Source organism: Hyla sarda, chromosome 6 (assembly GCF_029499605.1).
Source record: "Hyla sarda isolate aHylSar1 chromosome 6, aHylSar1.hap1, whole genome shotgun sequence".
Taxonomy (NCBI): Eukaryota; Metazoa; Chordata; class Amphibia; order Anura; family Hylidae; genus Hyla; species Hyla sarda.
Genome location: NC_079194.1, coordinates 281,097,955 through 281,114,391, shown reverse-complemented (window position 1 = coordinate 281,114,391; position 16,437 = coordinate 281,097,955). Strand labels below are relative to the sequence as shown.

Here is a 16,437-nt window from a genome sequence, read left to right as displayed (position 1 = left end):
CATCCCCTTGTAATCATCCCACACACCCCCTTCAGGGTGCTGAAAAACTCGGCTTATACTCGAGTATATACGGTAGTATATGGTACGCTATTTTTTTTTCTTTAATACACCGGCAGGTGTATAACGTGTGATATAACACTGAATTTAGCATAAAGACAGAAAAAAAGGTAGTATATAGTATGCTACAGGAATATGGGTGCACTACTGTGGTAGATGTATACAATGACATTGGCTATCCCTCAACACTGATGTTAAAATTGAGACATTCGCCAGTGTATCCTAATATGAAGGACACACCAGAGCCCGCACACCAACGCCAAGGTTTCTCAAGATGGTGCGAGACCTACGCTAATCCTACCTGTGCTTGATAAGCAAAACAGGGGCCAGTGGGCAATTATGGCAGCATTCGGTCGACTCACAACTTCCTCCCAGATACCCTCCAGCGTGACTGAGCACACATGCAATGGGAGGAGGGAGGCAAGCTGCAAGCCCCACCTGAGTTGGCTAATATGGGTGCCTGGCCTCACAGGTGCTACCTTAATGCTGCCTTGAAGATATTCAAGGCGCATTAATTTTGGAGTTTACACACCTCCAAATATAAAATTTAAACAAACAACAAGAAACGTGGTCTCAAATGGCTGGAGGTGCTCAACCCCAAATGCGGTTGTGCATTTATACTGGGGGAGCAGATCCTGCCCTTGTAGTCCGTTGCTAAGGGCGATCCCCAGCATAAAAATGCATACAATGGAGGATGCCTGCAGTGGACTACAAGTGCCACAATAGAATGTACGAATGTAGCATTCTATTGTGGCACTTGTAGTCCGCTGCAGGCATCCTCCATTGTATGCATTTTTATGCTGGGGATCGCCCTTAGCAACGTACTACAAGGGCAGGATCTGCTCCCCCAGTATAAATGCACAACTGCATTTGGGGTTGAGCACCTCCAGCCATTTGAGACCACGTTTCTTGTTGTTAGTATATAGTACGCTATTTGCTTGTATGTAGGCCCTTTGCAATCATAAGGCCACTGTTAAGCGTATTTGTACGCAGGAAAAACTTTTTTTTTTCTTTCATACACTGGCAGGTGTATAACGTGTGGTATAACACTGAATTTAGCACAGAGACAGAAAAAAAGGTAGTATATGGTACGCTATTTACTTGTATGTAGGACCTTTGCAATCATAAGGCCACTGTTAAGCGTATTTGTACGCAGGAAAAACTTTTTTTTTCTTTAATACACCAGCAGGTGTATAACGTGTGGTATAACACTTAATTTAGCACAGAGACAGAAAAAAGGTAGTATATGGTATGCTATTTGCTTGTATGTAGGCCCTTTGCAATGATAAGGCCACTGTTATGCGTATTTGTATGCAGGAAAACCTTTTTCTTTTTCTTTCATACACCGGCAGGTGTATAACGTGTGGTATAACACTGAATTTAGCACAGAGACAGAAAAAAAGGTGGTATATGGTAAGCTATTTGCTTGTATGTAGGTCCTTTGCAATGATAAGGACAGAGAGTAACAGGTGAAAAATGGTAAAAAGGCACTAAAGTCCTCACTAATATGACTTATTTCTGAACAGCAGCAGGACCCAACTGGGCAGCACCACAGAAAAATTGTTTTTACAGGGATTAAACCCTAAATTGCACTCTGTCACACAATTGTGAGAATCAGATTTGTGGAGCAACAGAAAAAAACTCAATTGGGCTGAAAAAAGAGGAGATTAGATGCTCCATACAAATAAAACAGCTGTGAGATCTATGACGCAGGTGACTGCTATGCAGCACCTCTATGCCTGCTATATTGAGTAAGGAGAATACGAGATTTTGCTAGAATCGTTCTCGGTCAGAACTGCAGCAACACTGTACCCTGTATCTTTCCCTAATGCTGATGTCCCCGCTACTCGTAGCGGTCGGATGCTGTATAACACTGTTGTATGCGATCAGCACACAGACGTGCATTCACTTCCTTTCCCTATCTCGTGCATAGAAGAAATGACCAGAGGGAAGATGGCCGCCGATTATATAGGGCTGTTACATCACAGGGGTCAGGCTGCATCTCACATGTGATTCAGGGTCAGCCCGCCTACCTTTATTCCCGCCGCTGTTTCCCGCCCTCCCATAATCCCCTGCCCCATGTACTCACATGTGGATCCACCATCTTAGGTCTCCAATAGCCTGGAACACTGTAAAATGGAGTTTAATGAAGCGATTTGCGCGATAGAATCGCGGCGATATTCGTATTAGTTGCGAATCCAACTTTTCATGAAATTCATAACGAATTCGGGTTCGTCAACTTCGATTCTCTCATCTCTAATTTTAATCATTGCATAGCAATTCCCATTTTCTGACTTTTAGGCAAGGTTCGTCATGGCGCTGTGGCTCAGTTGGTTAAAACGCCTGTCTTGTAAACAGGAGATCCTGAGTTTGAATCTCAGCAGTGCCTTTCTTTCTTTGCAATTTTGAGCTTTTCAAACCAAGAAGTAGACATTGAATCATATGTGACTTCAAACTTGTCTATCCCACAGTCCTAAGAATGTCCGAGCAAAGTCAAAAATATGTATGCTGGCTGAATGCCCAAAAGAAGGAAATGTCCTCATCTTCTTTATTGGATAGCATTAAGCATCATGCAAGAGAAAATGGAAAAACAATGCAGGATTACTAATGCCTAGTTGATAGGTCACATGAGGCACCTTTCTGAATCAAAAATAGAAAACTGCCATGGTGGGAGCATCCACTACATATGCTGACAATAAAGAATCTACAAGGCAAGTTGCAAAGTCGTAAAAAGTAGAAGAAACCAACGAGGATGGGATTTGACCCCATGCATGCAGAGCACAATGGATTAGCAGGCCATCACCTTAACCACTCGGCCACCTCATTTACGTAAGCTCCTCTCTCCAAGTGATAGATTCTGAGAACAAGGTCAAAAAGTTTTTTGATGCATTTTTATTGAAGGTCACAGATCAGGCACTGGCTGAGGGGACCTTAACTCCAAGTTGGTGAAAAAATGCAAGCTGCAACCACTCCATCAATGCACAACATTTTGTAGAAATTTGAATCATTGTGTAAGAAATTCCCATTTTCTGGCTTTTCTGCTAGACTTAACAGGGTGCTGTGGCTTAGTTGGTTAAAGCGCCTGTCTAGTAAACAGGAGATCCTGAGTTAAAATTTCAGCAGTGCCTTTTTTTTCCCCCTAAATTTTAAGCTTTTCATACCAAAAAGCAGATGTTCAATCATATCTGACATCAATATTGTCCATCCCACAGCCCTAAGACAGTCCGAGCAAAGTCAAAAAATATGGATGCTGGCTAAACGCCCAAAAGAAAGAAATGTCCTCATCTTCTTTATAGGATAGCATTAAGCACCATGCAAGAGGAATTGAAAAACAAGGCGGGATTTCTAAGGCCTGGTTGATAGGTCACGTAACGCACCCTTCTGGATTGGAAATAGAAAACTCCCATGCCTGCAAAGACAATAAAAAATCTTCAAAGCAAGATACCAAGTTGAAAGAGGCATGCAAAGCACAATGGATTAGTGGTCCATCGACTTAACCCCTCGGCCACCTCGTCTATAAAAGGCAACCACTCCAGGTGAGACATTCTGACAACATGATCAACAAGTCTTTGGCTGCATTTTCATTGAAGGTCACATATCAAGCACGGGCTGAGTGGACCGTAACTCAAAAAATGCAAGCTGCAACTGCTCCGTCAATACACAGCATTTTGTAGACATTTTAATCATTGCATAGCAATTCCCATTTTCTGACTTTTAGGTGTGGTTCATCGTGGTGCTGTGGCTTAGTTGATTAAAGCACCTGTCTTGTAAACAGGAAATCCTGTGTTCGAATCAGCGCCTTTCTTTCTTTGCAATTTTGAGCTTTTCATACCAAGAAGTAGACGTTCAATCATATGGGACTTCAAACTTGTCTATCCCACAGTCCTAAGAATGTCCGAGCAAAGTCAAAAATATGTATGCTGGCTGAATGCCCAAAAGAAGGAAATGTCCTCATCTTCTTTACTGGATAGCATTAAGCACCATGCAAGAGAAATGGAAAAACAATGCAGGATTACTAATGCCTGGTTGATAGGTCACATGAGGCACCTTTCTGAATCGAAAATAGAAAACTGCCATGGTGGGAGCATCCACTCCATATGCTGACAATAAAGAATCTACAAGGCAAGTTGCAAAGTCATAGAAACCGACGAGGACATGATTTGACCCCATACATGCAGAGCACAATGGATTAGCAGTCCATCACCTTAACCACTCGGCCACCTCGTCTACATAAAATCCTTCCTCCAGGTGACAGATCCTGAGAACATGGTCAAAAAGTTTTTTGCTGCATTTTTATTGAAGGTCACAGATCAGGCACTGGCATTTTGCGAATATCTGGTAATGAACACTGTGGTAAATTGCTTCTTTTCTTTTTCTTTCTGCTTCTTTTTATTTCCCATCTTCTGTTCTTCAATCTGCTTCTCTCTATTAATCGTATCAGCTTTCTTCTTGCTCCTTTTATAATATCCTTTGGGTACTTTTTATCTATGAATCTTTTCTCAATAATTTTTGCCTGTTTTACATAATTTTCATTTTCTGAGCAGTTTCTTCTTATCCTCGTTAGCTGCCCAAAAGGAATGTTAGTTTTCCAATTTTTTAAATGTTCACTACCAAAATGCAAGTAACCATTCGCATCACATTTTTTTAAAAAGGTTTTTGTTTCTATCCTTTCATTTTTATTATACAGTTCCAGGTCTAAAAAGGTCACACTTTCTTTTTCAATGGTGTGTGTAAAATTCATTCCCCAGTTATTGTCATTTAAAAAATCCACAAATTCCTTAAAACTATCTCTCCTACCTTGCCATATTATAAACAAATCATCTATGTATCTCCTAAAATTTTTTATATTGCACAGGAAATTATTAATATTATATATAAAAACCGTTTCGAAGCCCCCCCATGTACAAATTAGCATAAACCGGTGCACGGCGATGGGGTGAAATGTGCACCGGTTTTTGCTAATTTGTACATGGGGGGTTTCGAAAAGGTTTTAGACATTTTTAGACCTGGAACTGTATAATAAAAATGAAAGAATAGAAACAAAATCCTTTTTAAAAAAATGTGATGCGAATGGTTACTTGCCTTTTGGTAGTGAACATACAAAAAATTGGAAAACTAACATTCCTTTTGGGCAGCTAACGAGGATAAGAAGAAACTGCTCAGAAAATGAAAATTATGTAAAACAGGCAAAAATTATTGAGAAAAGATTCATAGATAAAAAGTACCCTAAGGAGATTATAAAAGGAGCAAGAAGAAAAGCTGATACGATTAATAGAGAGAAGCAGATTGAAGAACAGAAGATGGGAAATAAAAAGAAGCAGAAAGAAAAATAAAAGAAACAATTTACCACAGCGTTCATTACCCGATATTCGCAAAATGCAAAACAAATAGAGAAGATTTTTAAAACACATTGGCCCATATTGGAATGTGACTAATTTTTAAAAGAGGCATTAGGAAAAAATCATAAACCTAATTTTATTTACAGAAGGGCAAAGATCATAGCACCTTCGTATCCCCGGTTAAATAACTCATGCAACATGAAAAATTAAATCAAAACCAATGGTGAGAGCAAAAAAGGTGCATTCAAGTGCAATAAAAACAAATGCGGGACGTGCAATATGATAAAATGTGGAGCTGATTCGATAATCAGCAATAGTACAGGAGAAAGGATAGCAATTAAATCACATATTACCTGTAGTTCAGACTATGTTATCTACGTGCTGGAATGTCCTTGCGGCATCCAGTACGTGGGAAGAACAACACAGCCTTTGAAAAAACGTATGACCTCTTATAGGTTCAATATTAGACAACGCTATCCTAAACACAGTGTGTCCTAGCACTTTTCCCTGGTGCACAATGGGGATCTGGATCTTCTAAAAGTAACACCTATGGAACAGGTTGAGCCAGGTCTGAGAAGGTTCTCCACACTGTGCAAGAGGGAAAGCTTTTACATTTTTAAACTTGACACTTTATCCCCAAAAGGTTTTAATGAAATGATAGAGAGGGTTTAATTTTTAATTCTTAATTTATCATTTATTATTATCATTATAATTATCATTATAGTTATATTTATAATTATATCTACATTCATTTTTATTACTAATTATCATCTATGTATACTCATAACTATATCTATCTTCTATATTGATGTTAACAATTAATGTGTTTTAATTATATCCTTTGGTACAAGTAGCATGCATAATATGTATAGAGAATGGTTTTAAGGATTAAAAGGGGAAAGGGTTAAGAGGAAAAGGTGCTCATATGTGCAGTAATCCCTGAGGAAGGAGGAGCCCCTCTGCAAAGCGTCGGGATCTTTTATTGTTTTTATGTCTTGTCCAAAATAAATGTTATCTCTTATCTTCAACCTGTGAGAGATTGCAGTTTGTTTAAGTATCAGACAGTAGCAGAAAGTGGTTACAGTCGGTGGATGGAGGAAATACAGAGAGAACATACCTGTTTGCAACTGCTGGAGCCTCAGAGTGGGATGACAAGCTTGCCGGCACGAGGGGAGTTCTGAACAAAAGAAAAACTCCCCTCGGTGAAGTAAGTGTGAACACGCTGATGCTTGGACTGTCCTGGAGGAAAGTGTTAATAAGGAGGTGTGTCCGCTGTCGGAGTTTTTTCTTTTTCTTTTTAGTACTGCATAGAGATAGGACGGACATCGTTGTGTATGTGTTACACAGAAAAGCTCATTCCAGCAGCGTTTAACATCCTAGTCCCATTAGCGTTCTGGTGGACAGAGAGCAGTGATTTTTTTCACTGAAAAGGATTTTTACTGCAGCCATTAACCTCCCAGTCACTTTCTTCAGCATTGTATTACAGAGAGGGGCAGATAGCTGTATGTTGCCTCATGCATTTCAACAAGCTGCCTCAACTTTAGGAGGGAGGAATAATTTTTCAGTGCAATTCTGTGTCTTTGTTCCACAACAAATCATCTGCTGGTTATACTAGTCTGTAGACGGTATAATACCCAGCAGTCCATTCCTAATAGTCTTTGACAGAGTGCAATTTTGTCTTTAGTACACAGCTTTTTTTGTGCTTCAGCACTGCTGTGTACTGCTGGTGTTGTGCAAAAATACTTTTCTTTAAGCATACTGTACCACATTGCATATCACATATGTACATCAAAGTAGTGTACTATTTTGTACCTGTTATCCCCTTAACAACGAAGGACGTATATGTACGTCCTCCGCCAGCTCCCACGATATGCAGCAGGGTCACACGGTGTCCCCGCGTCATATCGGGTCGGTCCCGGCAGCTATCAACGGCCGGGACCCGTGGCTAATACAGGACATCACCGATTGCGGTGATGCCCTGTATTAACCCTTCAGACGCGGCGATCAAAGCTGACCGCCGTGTCTGAAATGAAAGTGAAAGTAACCCGGCTGCTCAGTCGGTCTGTTCGGGACCGCCGCGGTGAAATCGCGGCATCCCGAACAGCTTACAGGACACCGGGAGGGCCCTTACCTGCCTCCTCGGTGTCCGATCGACGAATGACTGCTCCGTGCCTGAGATCCAGGCAGGAGCAGTCAAGCGCCGATAACACTGATCACAGGCGTGTTAACACTGAGAGATCAGTGTGTGCAGTGTTATAGGTCCCTATGGGAGCTATAACACTGCAAAAAAAAGTGGAAAAAAAGTGTTAATAAAGGTCATTTAACCCCTTCCCTAATAAAAGTTTGAATCACCCCCCTTTTCCCATAAAAAAAAATAAAACAGTGTAAATAAAAATAAACATATGTGGTATCGCCGCTTGCGTAAATGTCCGAACTATAAAAATATATTGTTAATTAAACCGCACGGTCAATAGCGTACACGTAAAAAAAATTCCAAAGTCTAAAAAAGCATATTTTTGGTCACTTTTTATTAAAAAAATGAATAAAAAGTGATCAAAAAGTCTGATCAAAACAAAAATGGTACTGATAAAAACTTTCAATCGGAATGAGTCCTCATACCGCCCTGTACGTGGAAAAATAAAAAAGTTATAGGGGTCAAGAGAGGACATTTTTAACGTATAAATTTTCCTGCATGTAGTTATGATTTTTTTCCGAAGTACGACAATATCCAACCTATATAAGTAGGGTACCATTTTAACCGTATGGACCTACAGAATAATGATAAGGTGTCATTTTTACAGAAATATTCACTGCGTAGAAACGGAAGCCCCCAAAAGTTACAAAATGGCGTTTTTTCTTTGATTTTGTCGCACAATGATTTTTTTCCCATTTCGCCATGAATTTTTGGGTAAAATTACTGTCACTGCAAAGTAGAATTGGTGACGCAAAAAATAAGCCAATATATGGATTTTTAGGTGGAAAATTGAAAGGGTTATAATTTTTAAAAGGTAGGGAGGAAAAAAACGAAAGTGCAAAAACTGAAAAACCCTGCGTCCTTAAGGGGTTAATCTGTCAAGGGCCTAGATACTGTTAACGTCCAGGCAAAAGTAATCACCGGCTGGTGTTTTAATAAAATACTTTTTTTAAGCGCACTGTAGCGCATTTTTCTGCCCTCATAAGTGCATAACACATACCCACATCTAAGTAGTCTACTATTTTGTACCTGTTAATCTGTCAAGGGCCTAGATACTGTGAAAGGACAGCCAAAAGTAATCACCGGCTGGTGTTTTACTCCAATACGTTTATTAAGCGTACTGTAGCGCATTTTTCTGCCCTCATGAGTGCATACCACATATGTACATCTAAGTAGTGTATTATTTTGTTCCTGTTAATCTGTCAAGGGCCCTGATACTGTCAAAGTCCAGGCAAAAGTAATCACCGGCTGGTGTTTTAATAAAAAACATTTTTTTAAGCATACTGTAGCGCATTTTTCTGCCCTCATAAGTGCATACCACATACCTACATCTAATTAGTCTACTATTTTGTACCTATTAATCTGTCAAGGGCCTACATACTGTGAAAGGACAGCCAAAAGTAATCACCGGCTGGTGTTTTACTCCAATACGTTTATTAAGCGTACTGTAGCGCATTTTCTGCCCTCATAAGTACATACCACATATGTACATCTAAGAAGTGTACTATTTTGTACCTGTTAATCTGTCAAGGGCCTAGATACTGTGAAAGGACAGGTAAAAGTAATCGCCGGCTGGTGTTTTACTCAAATAATATAAAATAAGTTTTTTTAAGAGTACTGTAGCGCATTTTTCTGCCCTCATAAGTGCATACCACATACCTACATCTAAGTAGTGTACTATTTTGTACCTGTTATTCCATCAAGGGCCTACATACTGTGAAAGGACAGCCAAAAGTAATCACCGGCTAGTGTTTTACTCCAATACGTTTATTAAGCGTACTGTAACGCATTTTTCTGCCCTCATAAGTGCATACCACATACCTACATCTAAGTAGTGTACTATTTTAAACCTGTTAATCTGTAAAGGGCCTAGATACTGTGAAAGTCCAGGCAAAAGTACTCACCGGCTAGTGTAACTTGGATACTTTTTTAACCTCTTAAGGACGCCTTTTTTAACCTCTTAAGGATGCCTTACACCCTACCTGTACACCCTGCGCCCGGTAACGGTGTTTAAAACGGGGTCACGCCGTGACCCCGCATCACACTGGGTCGGTCCCAGCTGCTAATGACAGCCGGGACCCTGGGCTAATAGCGCGCGGCACAGATCATTGTGCCGCGCGCTCTTAACTCTTCAGACGCGGCGATCAAAATTGATCGCTGCATCGAAAACGAAAGAATAAGCCTCCCGGCAGCTCAGTCGGGCTGATCAGGACTATCGCAATAAAATTGCGATGTCCCGATCAGCTAAGACGTGAGCGGAGGCCCCCTTACCTTGCTCCGTCTCATCCGTAGCAATAAACCCCCTATTACGCTGATCCATGCAAAGCTATGGCTTTGCAGGGATCAGGGTAAATGATCAGTATGTGCAGTGTTATAGCCCCCTATGGGAGCTATAACACTGCCAAATAAAGTTAATAAAGCTCATTTAACCCCTTCCCTAATAAAAGTTTGAATCACCCCCTTTTTCCCATAAAAAAAAACCTGTGTAAATAAAAATAAAAATAAACATATGTGGCATCGCCGCGTGTGTAAATGTCCGAACTATAAAAATATATCGTTAATTAAACCGCACGGTCAATGGCATACGCGCCCAAAAATTCCAAATTCCAAAATAGTGTATTTTTAGTCATTTTTTATATCATTAAAAAAATGAATAAAAAGCGATCAAAAAGTCCGATCAATGCAAAAATGGTACCGATAAAAACTGCAGAACACGGCGCAAAAAATGAGCCCTCATACTGTTCCGTACGCGGAAAATTTAAGAAGTTATAGGGGTCAGAAGATGATAATTTTAAACGTATACATTTTCCTACATGTAGTTATGCTTTTTTTCAGAAGTACGACAAAATCAAACCTATATAAGTAGGGTATCATTTTAACCGTATGGACCTACAGAATAAAGATACTGAAAAATGCCCTGTGTAGAAATGGAAGCCCCCAAAAGTTACAAAATTAAATTTTTTCTTCAAATTTGTCGCACAATAAAAAAAATTTCCATTTTGCGGTGGATTTTGTCACTGCAAAATAGAATTGGTGGCGCATAAACTAAGCCATCATATGGAATTTTATGTGCAAAATTGAAAGCATTATGATTTTTAGAAGGTGATGAGGAAAAAATGAAAATGCAAAAACGGAAAAACGCTGAGCCCTCAAGGGGTTAAGTGTACTGTAGCGCATTTTTCTGCCCTCATAAGTGCGTACCACATACCTACATCTAAGTAGTGTACTATTTTGTACCTGTTATTTTGTCAAAGGCCTACATACTGTGAAAGGACAGACAAAACTAATCATCGGCTGGTGTTTTACTCCAATATGTTTAATAAGCGTACAGTAGCGCATTTTTCTTCCCTCATAAGTGCATAACTGCCTACCACATACCTATATCTAAGTAATGTACTATTTTGTATCTGTCAAGGGCCTAGATACTGTGAAAGTCCAGGCAAAAGTAATCACCGGCTGGTGTTTTACTAAAATAAATATTTTTAAGAGTACTGGACCGCATTTTTCTGCCCTCATAAGTGCATACCACATACTTACATCTAAGTGGTGTACTACTTTGTGCCTGTTAATCTGTCAAGGTCCTACATACTGTGAAAGGACAGCCAAAAGTAATCACCGGCTGGTGTTTTACTCAAATAATTTTTGAAGCGTACAGTAGCGCATTTTTCTGCCCTCATAAGTGCATACCAGATACCTACATCAAAGTAGTGTACTATTTTAAACCTGTTAATCTGTCAAGGGCCTAGATACTATGAAATTCCAGGCAAAAATACTGACTGACTGGTCTTGTACTCAGATACTTTTTTAAGTGTACTGTAGTGCATTTTTCTGCCCTCATAAGTGCATACCACATACCTACATCTAAGTAGTGTATCTGTTAATTTTGTATCTGTTAATCTGTCAAGGGCCTAGATACTGTGAGAGGACAGTCAAAAGTACACACTTGCTGCTGTTCTGGACAAATACTGTTTTAAGCGTAGTGAAGCGTATTGTACTCCCCTCATATAGGCACTACGTATGTCAGGCAGAGAAGTGCCAGGACGTGCACAGAGGAGTGGAAGAGGCCTAAACTCATAAGGCACAGGTCGCAGCAGACTAGGGGCGAGTGGCAGCAGGAGTCGCAGTGAGAGGCCTGAGCTCCCGGTATCAGCTAATGTCTCAACCAGCAACCCATCTGGCGTCATCAATTGGTTAACACGGTCATCAACTTCATAATTAGTGACATCTGTTACCCCCAGTCAACAGTCGGTGGGTTCCTCAGACACAACCCTCAGTTGGCATGGCCCGGGAGCAGTCCCTGTCCTCCCATTGCCTCTGTCCTATGCTGTTCCCTCCCCTAAAGAAGTATCTTATGCTGTGGGTTCAGCTCCACTATTCAGTGAGGATGATCTAATAGAAGACAGTCAGCAGCTACTGCCCAGTCAAGAAGTGGGGGAGACATCTGCCGCTTTCCCCCACTAAAATCAAAACCGAATGACCAGGGAGTCAGGAGTTTGTCTGGCGCAGAGAGGAACCATCAAGCAGCCAAGTAAAATCAATGGATTTATTAGATGCAACGCGTTTCGCTGCGCATGCGCAGCTTCATCACCTGGTGGCTTTGTTCCAGGAGCCCTGACAGAGGACAATCTCACTAAATTGACGGCTCTTTTTAATGATTATGAAAGTTGTTGTAAGTCTGAATTGCAGCACAATTTAGATGTTTTATTTTTACAAAGATATCTTAATGATAGTTTCACCCCGAGGGGTCTGAGATTACCTTTTGAATCCTCCTTTCCTGATGATCCTCTTTTTACTAAAGAGTGGGATGAATTTACGGAAAATTGTTCAAGGGGACTTGTCACTCGTCTCCTGGACAAAAGAAATACATTTGTCCTCTATTATCGGGACAAAGCTAGGTCCATTAAAAACACTCTGGCAACCTTTTCGGGTTGTTCTGAATATCATAAACTGGAGGGACTTTTATCTAATAGATTACAGAAACTGGAGATAGAAACCATAAATAAAAAAGTACATAAGTTTAATCGTGACAAGCAGGATTACATGTGTGGCCAAATACATAAAAGGCCAAGATATAATCCTCAGAAACAAATGTCTAATAACACTTTATCCTCTAAAAAACAGGAAAACCCAACTAATTCCATCTTTAAAACATCGTCTGTCACTCTTGTCCTTGGGGACTGACAGAAGATTTGAACATAGTAGAACCATAGTAAATTCAGCTCGTGGTAATTCCCAACATTCTAACTCAAAAAATTCTAACAGTAAGAAAAATCAAATTACTTCTGAAACTAAACCATCAGCGAATAAACCTTCTATGTCTGCTGCTAATACCAATGCTAGTTGTAGCCAAAAAATCACTACTATTACACGTATCACCCCTGCTAATTCTAACACTAATGTGTTTAACAACACTACCACTAATACTCTCTTATCATTAGACAGACCAGCACCTAACATGGTCTGTCCTTTGCTTCCTCCACTCACTTTTTCGGATCCTTGTCATGGGTTGGACCTGGGTTCCGGGGCAGTGGGGGGTCTCTATGCTGGGCAGCCTTGTAAGTCTCTCGACTGCTCCATCGATTCCTCCCTTCTCACGGTACACGAGGTTTCAGTGTCTGACATGAGTTCCACACTTATTGATAGTTCACAATATGACACGTTTAACACCCCAGGGAGTTCTACTCCTGCTTCCACTTCTTCATCTTCTTTTTACAATTGCCCTCCCACTACAGATGCCACTCTAGCGTGCAATGCCAATTTGGATGTACGCTTACGCACGATCACTCAGTATTACCCCCTCATAAATACATTAAATCGAACACAATCCATAAAAAGAAAGGAAAACCCAGAGGTTGCAGAGGAGGTCAAAGAAAACGCCAACCCACCTCTACAATTATCCCAAAGACAGAAAAATTAATAACAAAAAAAGAAAATATAAAATTTTTAAATTTATCTAGCTATATACATTCCGAAAATGAAACTAATTTACTTGCGAAGGGGCTTTCTTTTTGTCCTGCTGTACGTCCGAATGACTTTCAGTTATTCTTAGATCTAAACGACTTTATTCGTAGATTAACATTGAGCCGTCACTTTTTTATCCAGAACAGATCCGATCATCAAACTATTAATACCCCCCAAATTTCGAATTTGGGAGTTTGTAATTCTAACATTGGTAACACTTCAACTTCTGTTACCACACCAGTTGACATGACCCCAGCTCGTCATGTACTAGTAAAACCCAAATCTTCGTTTTATCCTTTACACAACCGTGGCAGCCATTTTGAGACTTTTTACCATATGGTCATGCAGGATTTTCCAAATTTATGTGATAAATCTGTTATTTTTAAGGAAAATGATAATCTAACTTCTGCTGAGAGAATTGCAATTAAATCCATACAGAACAATAAATCTATTATTGTTCGCCCTGCAGATAAAGGTGGGGGGGTCGCTGTTTTGAATAGGGCTGATTATAAAAATGAAGCCCTCAGAATTTTATCAGATCTCGAATATTACACCCCGCTTTTCTATGACCCTTCTCCTCACATTTTTTCACAATATTGTTTGCTTATAGGTGGAGCTATAGAAAAACAATTGTTGGATAAAAGGGAGCACACATTTCTCAATATTAAAAATTATAATTTACCTATTTTTTATTATCTACCCAAATTACATAAATGTTTAACCAATCCCCCTGGTAGACCTATTATTTCTGGTATCGGTTCGATTACTGCAAACCTTTCCCACTTTATAGATTTATTTCTCCAACCTTTTGTTTTACATTTCCCATCCTATTTGAGAGATTCAGCTCAGCTCAATTCGGAATTACATGCCCTATCCCTACCCCCTCATTATAGTTTCCTTACCCTGGATGTGTGCTCCCTCTATTCTAACATCTCCACTGATTTAGGTGTTCCTGCAATTAAACATTTTCTACAAGAGGACCCCTCACTAAACCCCAGTCAGTCAGAATTTTTACTGGAGTCTATTAGATTTATTCTTCTTAATAATGTTTTTTAATTCAATCATACCATTTATCGGCAGAACAGGGGCTGTGCCATGGGGACTCGATTCGCCCCCAGTTACGCTAATTTGTTCATGGGGCGATTCGAGTCCCTAGTTATGGCACAGTCCCTGTATTTTAAGTCTGTTTTTTTCTTTCGTCGTTATATAGACGACCTCTTCTTGATCTGGGTAGGTACCAAACATGAAGCTGACCTCTTTGTACATGAGTTGAACACCAATACATGGGGCATAAAATTTACCATCCATTATGCAGAAAATTCCATCCAATTTTTAGACCTTGATATCCATAAAACAGTCGATGGCACTATTTCTACGAAGACTTTTTTCAAATCTGTCGATATTAACAGCTTTTTACAGTTCGATAGTGCACATTATCCAAGCTGGCTAAGAGGGGTGCCATTCGGCCAGTATTTACGAATTCGCAGAAATTGTACTTCTGATTTAGATTTTATTTCTCAAGCTGAGGTTTTAAAACAACGCTTCATACAGAAGGGCTATCCTAAATCGCTCCTAACCAAGGCATATATGAAGGTGAAGGATAAAAAACAATCTGATTTGGTTACATCTATTTCCAAAAAATCCAGTTCCAATCAGCCTCATAACCCCTTTAAATATAATTTTGTTACGAATTTCAATATTGAGGCATCTAATATTAGAAAAATACTAACTAAAAACTGGCCCATTATTCAAAATGATAAAATTCTAAACCAAATAATTCCCCCAGTTCCTAATGTCACCTACAGACGTTCCAAAAATCTCAGCAATTTATTAGCCCCCAGTAGATTTTCCGAACATCTTACACCACAGAATTCCTGTTCCATTAAACCATATTGTTTCCCTTGTAAAAAAAAGTCGCTGCCTTTGTTGTGAATGGATCATCCAAACTGATACGTTTTCTTCCTTTTTTTACACAACAAACATTTAAAATAAAAGATTCACTTAATTGCGACACCACTTTTGCTATCTATCTATTAACCTGTGGTTGCGACCGCCAATACGTTGGCCGCACCACACAAACGGTGCGCTCCGGGATGAACAAACACAGATGGAACATAAAACATGGTTTTTTGTTGCATAGTTTGTCCCGACACTTCACTCTTCATCATCAAAAAAACACTGAATCTTTGAAATTAATTATTCTAGAAACTATCCCCATTAATTTACCTAACAAAATACAAAGATTAAATAATCGTGAATCCTTTTGGATTCACAAACTACATACTTTGCACCCTCAAGGTTTTAATGAATGTATCGATACAGTTAAATAATTTGATAATTTAGGGTTTAAAAATTTCCCATTTTTTCTTATGGATTAATCTCCAAAATATTATACCTTGATCTATTTTTTCTTCGTTCCTTCTGTGCTGTTCACCCTGGAGCGCCCCATTGTGTATTTATTATTCTTTATGTTTTATTATTTAAGTTCCGTTTGTTTTTTCCCTTCCTTTCTGCATATAGATACTTTTGTATTTTTTATTTAATTATTTATTATTTGTAAATTTGGATCTTTGTGCGAATATTCACACCCTGCGTTTTCGCCGGGTGCTGTATTCAATACCGCACTAGTCATTCTAGTTCATCTTTTTTTCCAAGTAGTGTTCATACATCCCCTTCTGGTCAGTTGCGATTTGGTTTACCGCACTGTTTATTATTTATTTTTTATTTTAATAAGGCAGCGATATATAATCCTTTGAATTAACATACATAACCCTTTATATTATATACATTTTTTGAAATAATATCCAACTTGTGTTGTTGAATGCCGCACCGGTGACTAAGCGGTGTGACTCTTTGAGTCGCTTGTGGTGTTATATCCACACCACA

The 16,437-nt window shown here is 39.5% G+C and overlaps 1 non-coding gene across 1 annotated transcript; it reads left to right on the top strand.

Moving 5' to 3' along the window:
• Positions 1-2,372: 2,372 nt before the first annotated feature.
• Positions 2,373-2,446, top strand: TRNAT-UGU (transfer RNA threonine (anticodon UGU)). Its single transcript has one exon. It is a non-coding gene; the product is annotated as a tRNA-Thr (tRNA).
• Positions 2,447-16,437: the final 13,991 nt, after the last annotated feature.